This window comes from Nothoprocta perdicaria, unplaced genomic scaffold (genome assembly GCF_003342845.1).
Source record: "Nothoprocta perdicaria isolate Ctin4 unplaced genomic scaffold, notPer1 scaffold_375, whole genome shotgun sequence".
NCBI lineage: Eukaryota > Metazoa > Chordata > Aves > Tinamiformes > Tinamidae > Nothoprocta > Nothoprocta perdicaria.
The window spans coordinates 177,614-188,713 of NW_020455616.1; the positions used below are offsets into that span (position 1 = coordinate 177,614).

Consider the following 11,100-nt stretch of genomic DNA (forward strand, 5'->3'; position numbering starts at 1 on the left):
ACAAAGGATCTGCAAGCTGGACTGGAGGTGCWATCACAGCACTGGGGCCAGGTTCAGCAGCTGGGCTCTGCTCAAAACAGGCATGCAGTATTAGAGTCCAGACACTATCTAAAGATTAAAATATATATATATATATATATTTTTTTTTAAAAAAACCCACAACAGTAGGCCAGATAACYGTTCATCTCATCCCTGGCTGGTGCCTAAGGCCATTGGGAAGAACTTTGGTTGTAGTGACCATGAGGTGGTTGAGTTCAGGACCATGGCAGGAAGGAGCAGGGCAAAAGGCAAGACTGGTTTGTGGCTGTTGCTTCTCGTCTTATCGCTGGATACCACTGAAGAAAAGTCTGGCCCCCAATAGGGCAGGATGCACAAACTGAAACAGTCAGTTCTACCTGACCAGATGGAAAAACTTGCTCACTGTGAAGGTGCTTAAGCACCGGGATAAGTTGCCCAGAGAGGCTGTGGAACCTTCATCCTTGGAGACACTCAACAGCCGCACGGACGCAGTGCTGGGTCTTCTGCTCTAGGTGATGATGATCTCTAAAGGTCCCTTCCAACCTCAACCGTTCTGTGATTCCYGGAAAAGGACATCTGTAGGAGTTTTTGTGTTTTTAGGGCTTAATAAGGTAGAGAGCTTAGTGAAAGTAGATGATATAGTATAGTACAGGGCATAGAGCTTAGAGCATGGCGCTCGGAAGATCTCGCGATGTCACGGGAGTTAGGAGCATAATTAATTTATGCAGTTTACTGATAACCCCATGCCATACAAGGTGAAAAATTGAAGTTAGTCTCCCGATTGGGCAGTAGGTGAATTTCCACATTCAACTGGAGYATATAGGCAGACTGAACTGYGCAATAATCGCCATTTTGCCGCATCCCCCATATTGGTATCTGTGCTCTGGGGCCCTGGGGTGAGGACAACCCCAGGTCAGTCCAGCTAGCGAACAAGGCTTGCCGACCCCCGTCGGCAACAGACATCCTTCCTTTCAGCCATGCACTAACAAATTAGCTCTGAGCAAACATATAAGGCACCACATGGAACCTCTGACTAATGTCGTGACAGAACAAGAAAACAAACAGAAACTAAGAAAAAAAATTAATTATTTTACAATTAAAGGAATGTTTAATTTCTTTTTTTTTTTCATTAAYCTTTACTGGTAAAGATGTGGTTCACATACTCAGCTGACAGCTACCACTAATTGCTGTGTTAAAATGCAGTAGTCCTGCACGTTTGCACATACACTGAGACACTGAGATAACAGTGTATCTTTATGTAACTCAGTAAGTCCTCAGGTAATGTTCCCAGAACTGCATACAACTAAAGACCAGAATCATTTTTAAAGAAAGCAAGATGGCAAATCTAATATTTAAACTCAAAAATTCAGCAAATTCTTTTAAGGGAAAAAGCACAAAGCCAATTTTAAATGCTGCTTTGGAGGCAAATCCTTAAAAATCACCATTTTTATCTACTCACTGAACAGATCATCCCCACTGCTTGAAAGAAACATGAGCATCCAAGTTCCAAAACAGCAAAAAAATAAACCCCGAGTCCCTGGGAAGCTATTCTTGGCGGAGGGAACCCCCACCAGCGTAGGCGCTGCTTCCACAGGCCTGTCTGCAATAGGCTTCCCTCGGCACGGCTGCCGTCTGAAACACGGCTGCCCCGGCTAGACAGTTGGCGCTTACCCTGCTCAGTTCAGCTGCGGGACGTAGAGCTGCTGGCGGTTTGGGGACGCCACACAGGGACATCTGTGCACAGCACTGCCCGCCGATACTCTGCAAGAGCGTCCAGCCGTTCATCCCACCCCGCGCTCGCAGCAGAAACGCATGAGGCTGAACTGAGGCCCCGGCCAGCAGCGACTCAAACGGGTGGAAGGGGCCCCGAAGAAGCCAGGAGAGATGAATCAGATGTTGCCAGTGACGCCCTCAGAGCAGAGCCAGGCTTAGACTTGGCCAAAATGGAGAACTCCCAAGGTAGGGGCTGTATCTTGAGCCATGATGCGCCGTGTGCACGGGCGCTGAAAGCCGCAGGGGCTGCATAAGCTGCCAGCTGCGCATGAGCCCAGCACAACAGAAAGCTTCGCTTGCTCAGGGCTTCTGGGCGAGCACTGTGGGCAAGGGCAGCCCTTAGCGCAGCCGACTGAGGAACCCCAGAGCGTCACCCAGCTGTGCTGAGACAGCAGGAGGAAGCAGCCAGGCCGAGGGCAGGCCAGGGTACCGCACTGCGGGCTGCTCCGCGCTGACAGCTACGCGGCAGAGCCAGCGCGACCGCCCCTCACGCTGCTGGCTGTGCCAAGGCGGCGTCCACAGCGCCGAGCGCCTGTCAGAGGCACCTCCCGCTGCCCAGCCCTGCACCGCCCTGCCAGGGAGGCCGCATCGCCATCCGGAGCGGCAGCGGGCGGGCAAGACCCGGCACGACAGCGCCGGGAAGCGCTGCCGCCGAGCGGAGCAGGAAGGGCAGAGCCGCCCGCACAGGCCTGACGCAGAGCTAGAGCAACGCCCTGCGATCCCTGCAGTCCCTGCCTCGCCTCACGGGAGGCGGCCCTGCCATCCCCGCCTCGCCTCACCAGAGGCGGCAGCACTTCACACGGGCAGTTTCACAACTGGGAGTGCGAGCGAGGGAGGGCCGGCTCGCTAAGACACCGGGAACAACCCGGGACTCCTGCCCCGGCAGCCAACACGAGCTCTCGGGAACTCTGCTCGCCGCGGAGTCACTAACACTGCGACCTTGGACCCCCTTGTGACAACAGAGGGGTTCCCCTTCCCCCTGAGCTCCTACCCTGCCGCTTTGGAATGGCTGTTGTTGTTGTTGGACAAGGTGAAGTCAAATGAAAGGCAGTATTCAGGAGCTTATGTCACTCCTTAAACGTGATACATACAGTGAAGATGGTTAGATATATTGGAAGATTTTAACACAAGCCTTTTGTGTTTAGCTTATTGCTGAATAYGCTCTGGTAACATAAAAAGAAAAGTAAATGACTGCTAGAAACAGATGACACTCTGGATCCTTTAAAGGACACATCACCTTTACAATAGTGCTCTTGTAGCTCTTGTCACTTGCACACATTTACCTTAATTTCCCTCTGAAATTCATCCTGAATGTAGGACTGTGCTTTAGATTCCCTGCTTTTGTCACTGGAAAGACTATATGATGCTTTTAGCTATAATCGTAACACTAGATTCAAAGACCAAGAGTAAGATGCTGTCTGCCCCACACCACAAAGATCCTAAAAGAAAACTCTGGAGAGATGCAGAATCAGTAAAGAGGCTGTCAGTATTTTTCCTGTGGCCATACGAAACAACAGTCTGCTGGGAGGCTGACACCCAATATACTCCCTAAAGTGTTAAAAGATAATGTAGTCACCTGGTGGTCTCTGTCACTCCTTGGAAGAGGCACCTATTGCAGTGAATATCCAGAAATGGAAATTTGGGACGGCTGTCGAAGCTGCTACAGGGCAGACGGCCCATGCGCCCTCCTGTCGCTTGCCAYGGCCAATGATGAATCCAAGAGAAGCTGTTGGGATCACTCGTGAATTTCCCATCCCATCCAAACGCCCTCACCTCCAGGCTGAGCTCCTCAACAGCCCGGTGAGCGTTTTGTACACAGCACATGTAGCACTGCACCAAAAGCTGGGCACGCTGCCAGTGAACGTGACAGGGTCCTGCGCGCTGGCAGGCACTGCCGGACGCGGCCGTCGGGCTCCAGAGCTCGTCATACCGCGCTGAGAAAGCCCAGCGGGCACATTCGAGACTACCCTCGCCTCAGGAGGTCCAAGGTCTGGCAACCAGACTAGGGAGTTAGCAGCTAATGCCGGGAACATTCTTCACATACAAGAGTACGTGGCATCTGACCCCTCCTTCCAGAAAGGGACCTATTTATTTCGCATTAGTCTTGAAAAAGTGCTTCCCTTTACTTCACGGGCACCGACCTGGCACAAAACCAGYCACAGCTTCCCGGGAAGATCTGTCTTAAGAGTTCAGCTGCCTGCTTTACTGTGGAGCTAAGAAGCTGTTTGGAATCAGGGGTTGCAGAAGGAAAGCACTTCTGCCACAGACAGGACTGACCACAGCACTGACTTCAGAGCCTGCCCTGTTCCTCCCGAGAGTCTCTCTTCCACAGGGCTAAAGCTGAAAGGGTTGAAGATGCCCAACCAACTGACTGCCCAGGAAAAAAAGTGTTCCAAATTCTCAGTTTCACTCTGGTTTAAAAAAAAAAWTWAAWTWAAAAAAAAAAGCAATCTTGAAAATCCTGAAATACCTAATTAACAAGAAAGAATTCTACAGYGCAGCCTCCATATGGCTTTATAGTCCACTGGCATCTGATGGACAACAGGTAATGGACAAAAATCCCTTGGCTGCTCTTGAAGTATGCACATTTCTGTGAGCATTACACGCAATGCTGATGAGGAATTTCACACACAGACTCACAGAACAGCTGAGGTTGGAAGGGACCTCTAGAGATCACCTAGTCCATCCCTCCCGCTCCAGCAGGGACACTCAGAGCACATTTGCAGGTTTGATGGCAAGCATCAATCTAACTAAATCTCTCTCTAAATTAAGATCAGTATCAAGAAAGGACACAGGCTTTTCCAGGAGTGTTTAAGAAAGAGAGTGAAAACTCAACCACAAGCAGTAAACAAGAGCAGAGGGTTGCCCTTTACCACTTTTTCAGGGCCAGGCTGGCTAACCTCTCTCCCTGTTCTGTTATTTAYGTGTCCTTTTCCCCTTGGACTGCCTCTAGACTGACGGAAGGAAGGATGTTTCACAGGAAGGAAGGACTGACTTGGCTCTATGAAGACTGGACCACAATGCTTCCCTCACTGAGCTGTTGCTTTCTACAGGAAGAGAAGAAGTGGRAAAACCCGGGTTTTCTGTCCAAATCTTGTTACCAGTGAGCAGATGAAGTCAACCCAAGTATCAGAGAAGCCAGACAAGCCCCCTGCTCCAAGCAGACAAGTACCAAAGCCAGAGCAGGTCACTCAGGTTCTGAAAACCAACAAGGATGGAGATGCCACAAGCTCTGGGGCCCTGTGTTTAGCCAGTCTCACAGTAAAGATCTAGTTTCCTTTACATCYAGTCGGAATTTCCTGCGTTGCCTCTTGCCCTTTCACTGTGCACCTCTGAGAAGCCTTCATCTGTGCTGCAATACCTGCTTAGACAGTGAAGACTGAAATCATATCCCCCCCTCATCGTTTCTTTTCCAGGAAGCCCGGCGCTCACAGCCTCTTGTGCCTCGTGCTCCAGTCTGCAACAGAACTGGTGGCCCCTCCACTGAGTACCTGGGACAGAACAGCCCGTCCACCTTCCACCAGCAGCACCAACCACCTTCCTTGACCTTGGCTGTATTCTTATTCACACAGCCCTTACTCACCCTCGCTCACACGTTGGCAGCTCCTGCTCATCGTGCTGCCCACCGAGCCCTTTCGGGGCCGAGGCCGGCGCTCCCTGTCCCCGATCCGCTCCACGGCAGCTGCCGATAGGGCTGCCCCAGCYGTGGCCTGAGGCAGAGGGCACGGGGCGGCCACAGGAATTTCTGAGGCGGGAAAGCCCTGGCCAGACAGCAGCTCCTCTTTCTCTCACTGGCCGTTGATCCGAACCGCACACGGAGCGTGGCCGCAAGGCAGGGACTGTGCTGAGCGCTCGGAGCCGGGGGAGCTCGGGCAGCACAGAAGTCCCTGGAGATGCCCAAGGTAGACGGGAGCTCTGCACCGCAAACCAGCCCAAAACGCAAGCAGCAAAGGCAAAACTGAACACTGCTGTCTTACAGGTAACAGTTTCAGAGAAGAAGGCTTCTGTCACAAGGCAGCCAGGGGAAACGTGCTGGAGGAATCGCTCTTGCTGCTCTGAGGCGGCGCCAGAAGACRCAAGCCAGTCCTGCATCCATATTTAATACAGGTGTTGGGTGGCTCAGGTTTGCCAGCAATACCCTGGAGAGAGTAGGCACCAACGCGGCCGCCCCGGGGCTGCGGCCCCCAGCACCTCTCCCGCCTTTGCCCTCACCCRGGCGGCTTCGCAGCCGCCCCGCGCCCCCCTCTGCTCTGCTCCCCCCACGGCACCTCTGCCTCCGCTTGTCTCCGCGCTTCAAAGGGAGCCTCTTACTGCCCTGCTCTGCCACTGCAAAAGCTGCTTGAACGCGTCGTGCAGATCATTTAAAAGCATATGCAGTTTGCGACATTTTCCTGCCAAATCTTGCACGCAAACACCAACAACTCCATGCTAGAGTGCACACCTTAACATTAAGGCAACAATCACATTTAACAACATGAAAAAGACAATCCTAAATAGTAGATAAACAGGATGTTATATAAACAACAGGGTGAGACGCTTCACTATGATTTTTTTGTCTGCTGTTAATCTCTCATCATAATGCCGTACTGGCAATTGCTCATTATCACACAGAAATTATTGCTGTCCATTAAAGATAGCCGTATTTCCAAACGATTCACCCTACCTGAAGAATAAGGGTTTCTTTCAGGTCTGCTCCAGATCCTAGGTCAGGAATCTCCGCTCTATTCTGGTAAATTCCATTAAGATATCACATGTAACAACAAGTTCTTGAAGTGGTTTCATCAGATTTTTCCCTTTAAGGTAACCCACTGCACTCCCACGTGAGGCAGAGGCACCTCCAAGACAGCAGGCAGCTGGAAGTGCTGCAGTGAAATCAGATGATCAGCAGTGCCTCTGCAGCCTCCTTCCCACCTCGCGAAGGGCATCTGTGATTTCCGAGCTAACCCAAMGGGGAAGCCACAATTCGCTTGAAATTCCAGGGAGCACATACAAGAGYAATTTAAATAAAAGCAATCGGGAGAAGGGATGTGAGAATCTGAGTCCGGCAGCCCCTGCTGCAACGTGCTAACCAGCGTGCAGCACTGCAGCAAAATCCCCCCACTCTGCTGCATGCAGCACTGCGTGCGGGGCTGCGAGCTGCAGTCAGCACAGGGTTACCTTGCAAAGAGGCTGCTGCCGACGCAGGGGATAACAAAGGACAGCAAACCAAGAAAGAAAGTTTTTGGTGTTTTTGCTACAAAATAATCTTGTTTGCATTCACAAAAAACAAAAATCCATAAAAATCTTTGTAATTTAAAGTTTCAAACCTCAAAAATGGCTAAACTAATGGGCTAATTTGATACTAACTGAGGTTTGATCCTAAGGCTTGGGCTGTATGGGAGGTCAAACGATGACTTAATCGCTGACTTAAAAAACAATTAGCTAAGTAAATTCAGAACCCTAAGCGTTTACATGCAGGGGCTAGTAAGAGCAGCGCAGATCACAATCGTTAACGTCTGCAACTTTCCCCTCCATAACTGGAATGGGCCAAAGTGCCCCAAAGGCCTCCCCAAAGGAGCCAAACGCCCCAAACGCCTCCCCAAAGGGGCCAAGCGGAAGGGAAGGCGAGGCAGCGTCTGCACTCCGAGGGGTAGCAGTGGGAAAGCCTCCAGCTCACGGCAAGGTTTCACTCCCCAGACCCCTTGGATGCCCGCTCGAGGTTGGCCAACCCCATCCCAAGCAAGCTCAGCAGAAGAGGACCCCCCGCAACGGCAAATCTTGGGAGTTGCTTTGCAAATGAAACAACCACGTTTGCTGAAATTGGCACAAGTCTGAGAAATGGGGCCAAGTTCATTCGGAGGTAGCAGGTCCAGGATATTTTTCTCTRAAGTGTCTAAAAGCGAAGCCTGCCCCGCTGCCTGCCAAAGCTGGGGATCACTTTGGGCGAGCAGGAGCTTTGCCGACCCGGCCGTGCCACCTAATGCCACTATGGGGGTTCAGACACGGGACCTCAGGCCACCGGTAGCCTTCCTCATCTGCATCATGCCCTCATCAGCCCCTGACCTGCCCAAGATGTCATACAGAAAAGAARAACTTATCAGCTGATGTTTCCTTAGGCTTAATAGCTGTGTATTTTGGCAACCTTGTTCCTAGGGAATAAATGAGCCGTTTCTTTCCTGGGGCTACCTGCACAGAGCCTAACGGGTTCTGCCGTCCCTGCTCATCCAGCTCTCCCCGCTCCTGCCACACATGCAGCAAGAGCGGGCACAGCAGGCGACTGAGGGGGATAACGGGCACTGATTCCCATCTGCTAATCACCCACTCTCCTTTCAACCCGTTACGATAAGAGCAAATTGCCCTTTGTGGGATTGGGTTTCTGTGAGAACCTCAAACCTTAGGCCGTGGAGCTGCAATATTTGCTGTACGACCGCGGCAAGTAGGCAACGGTAGCATGGCAAAAGGAAAGAGAAGCTGCTTCTTGGCGGCGCGCACTCCTGCGCGGGCTCGCCGTGCTGCACCCAGGCCTCCTGCTCCACCCCGATGAGGGCTAAAGAGCACTGGCCTGAACTGCGTCTTACAAGAGCTTATCTTCCCGGATTACGGCCTTGCAGGGGAACATCACTGACTAAAATCTACGAGGAAAAACRCAGAGATACTGCCATGGTTTGGCGGCAAAAATCCAACCATGTCATTTCTGTTTGCTCACCTCAATAAGCTGAAGCTACACAAACCTCTTTGGCCCTTACRGAAGGGCACGTGCACAGCTCTTTGGAGGATTTATGGCCCCGGTTCTAACGCCAGCCAACAGTGAATGGTTTGTGGGTTTTGCACCTAGCTGAACCCGTCACCATTTAAATTTTAAGCCCCCAAATCTAGAGAGATGCGATAGTCAACAGGGTCTGCAGCGCATGTCTGAATCACCACGCAGAGAACCTGCCTTCATCTGCTAACCTGGGCAAAGAGCAGAGCCTGGCAAGGTGAAACGAACCCCATGCCTGGTGAGCCAGCAGAAAAGAAGGCATCAAACAGAGAATCAGAGCCTCCAAAGATGCCTTTGGATGTCACATCCAAACATTACCCAAGAAAGAAGACAATTTGTAAGGCCGCAATTTAGTGAAAAATACGCCACTGCTTACAATGATCACGCGAATCTTACAAAGCACACGGCTTCTTACCTGCATCAAACCCACCCCTTTTGGTCGCCCGGCTCGGTTACGCCCGTCGCACTATTTGGAAGATGCAAGTGAAACCAGGTGAGGGGCAGGTTTCAGAGGCGACGAGCACGGCCTCCGAGCGCCCGTGCCCAACGTTACGACTCGGTCACGCTCCGAAGGGTACTCCCTACCCCATCACAAACAACAAAATAACTTGGCCTGGGTTACGACTAAAGGCAYGTTAGGCTTTCAGAAGCTACCTCTCTGGTCAGAGATGGCCTTGAGAGTACTCTTTTTGAACAAGAGCTATTTTTGCCTACGCTTGTTAACCCGCATTAAACACGTGCATTCAGTAACGTGCTCTCTATTTGGCCGAATTTTCAGAGCGGAAAGAAAGGCAACGGGGCTGACAGGGAGCCTGCCTTGCCAAAATTTTTCTTGGCTTCCTATAAAGCAGAAGCCAGTCAGACTGCCCAAACCAAGATGAGAAAACGTTGCTATTGACAGGATTATGAGGGAGCTGAGGCCGAAGGGCCAGACAAGAACCCAGGCATTACAGAGTCAGCTAACCTGCCTAGTTTTTTGCATCTTCTCTATCTGTTTTTACCCTGATTTGCTTTGGATTTTACAGCCACGCATCTCAAAAAYGCACCCACCACCTCTTAAAGCCCTCCTGCCCTCTCTGTAGCTGCCCCATCCAGGGCGCCACCAAGCAGGGGRCACAGGCAACACTCCCCATGACCGGGAGCATCCCGGCCTCCTGCTGCCGTTTGGAGCCTCCCTTAGCTCTCGCTTGGCACAGGCCGAGCTCCCGGGGAGAAGGCAGCTCGTTTTCTGCTTCGTGAACAAGCTGAATCAGACCAGCGAGGAAGGGCCGGAGCACCAAGGCGGCCGTCCCCGGGGCCGCGGAGCCACCACAATGGGGGAATTATCCTCCCGCGAGGGGCAGCGCTGCCCGCAGCCCTTAACTCACCAAACTGTGTCCCCGCTGTTGGGTTTGCACCCACATCAGAGCGGAAGGAGCGAGGAAYGCTCTCCTGTCCTTCCCTATCAGCCCCACAAGGAAACACAGGGAAAAGCTTGCAGGCATACGGTGAGTAACTGCATCCTTGGTGAACTCTGGACAGCTGAGACAACTCTAGCATCATAAAAATCCTTCCCCCTTTGACTATCTTCACTCTACGTGCCGTAGCGAAGAGAGGTGCTGCACTGTCTAGACAGCCGCTCTGCTCAAAACTTCCTAAGGAAGAAGATCAGCACCCTTTGCAGTTGCTACCACTATTCCCAGTGATTCCGGTGGGTAATTTTAACAGCATTTACCCACTAATTAAAATCTAATCCTGCCAGGCCTAACTGTAATGTGCTGATCGGTCACTTTAACTTGACTTAATTGGTTTAAGGGCTTCAGATGCAGCATTAGAGGAAAGGGGAAAAAAAAAAAAAAAAAAAAAAGAGAGAGAAGAAAAAGAGTTTGTAATGCAAGTGTGGTCACCATGGACAACCACCAAAGATCTTCTATTCCCCTGGAGAGGCTTCAAGAAGAATTTGCCTCAAATACCAGACATGGGACCGCTGGCAAAGCCAAAGGCAGTATTTTTGTAAGTTTAGTGCCAAGAAAGGAGTTTTTACAGAGTTTTGGTTTTTTTTTTTTAAATCTAATCGTTCCGTCAGGACAAGGGAGCAAAGAGGACTGCAGCGATTAACAAAGGCAGGGCATCAGAAAAGCTCCTGCACAAAAGGGAGAACACGCTTAATTATACAATAAAGGTGGGTGGGCTGGGAAAAGAAAAAAAAAAAAAAAAAAGAGAGAGAATTTAGATAAATAAACAACGACCGGGAAAGGGAGTATGTAGCTGAGCAATTAAAGAAAACGCTGATGCCTTTTCACAGGGATCCCATGCCTTAAGTGCCTGGGAGTCCCAGAAGAGTCAACTAAGCCCCAGCTGTAAGGAGAGCAGSGCCAGGAGGACCCACGAACGCAGCGCCCGGGCTGCCGTGGGTGTCATGGGGCATTTCCTCCTTAACCGGCATTCGGAGCGGAGGGAAAAAACCCAAAAATCTCATTTGGGAAGCAGCTGCGGGTGCTGGCGCGGGCCCCTCGCGGCAGCGCCCGGGAGGCTCCAAGGGGCCGCGCTGCGCGGCGCGTTTCCCACGGCGGCGGGGGCGGCCGGGCCGC

The 11,100-nt window shown here is 51.5% G+C and overlaps 1 protein-coding gene across 1 annotated transcript in view; it reads right to left on the bottom strand.

The window, feature by feature from the left end:
- Nucleotides 1–6,673, bottom strand: part of LUZP1 (leucine zipper protein 1) — a 28,465-nt gene extending 21,792 nt beyond the window's left edge. Inside the window, exon 1 of the mRNA XM_026044652.1 lies at nt 6,455–6,673. The gene's annotated coding sequence lies outside the window, so the exon portion shown is untranslated. The remainder of the gene's footprint in view (nt 1–6,454) is intronic.
- Nucleotides 6,674–11,100: the final 4,427 nt, after the last annotated feature.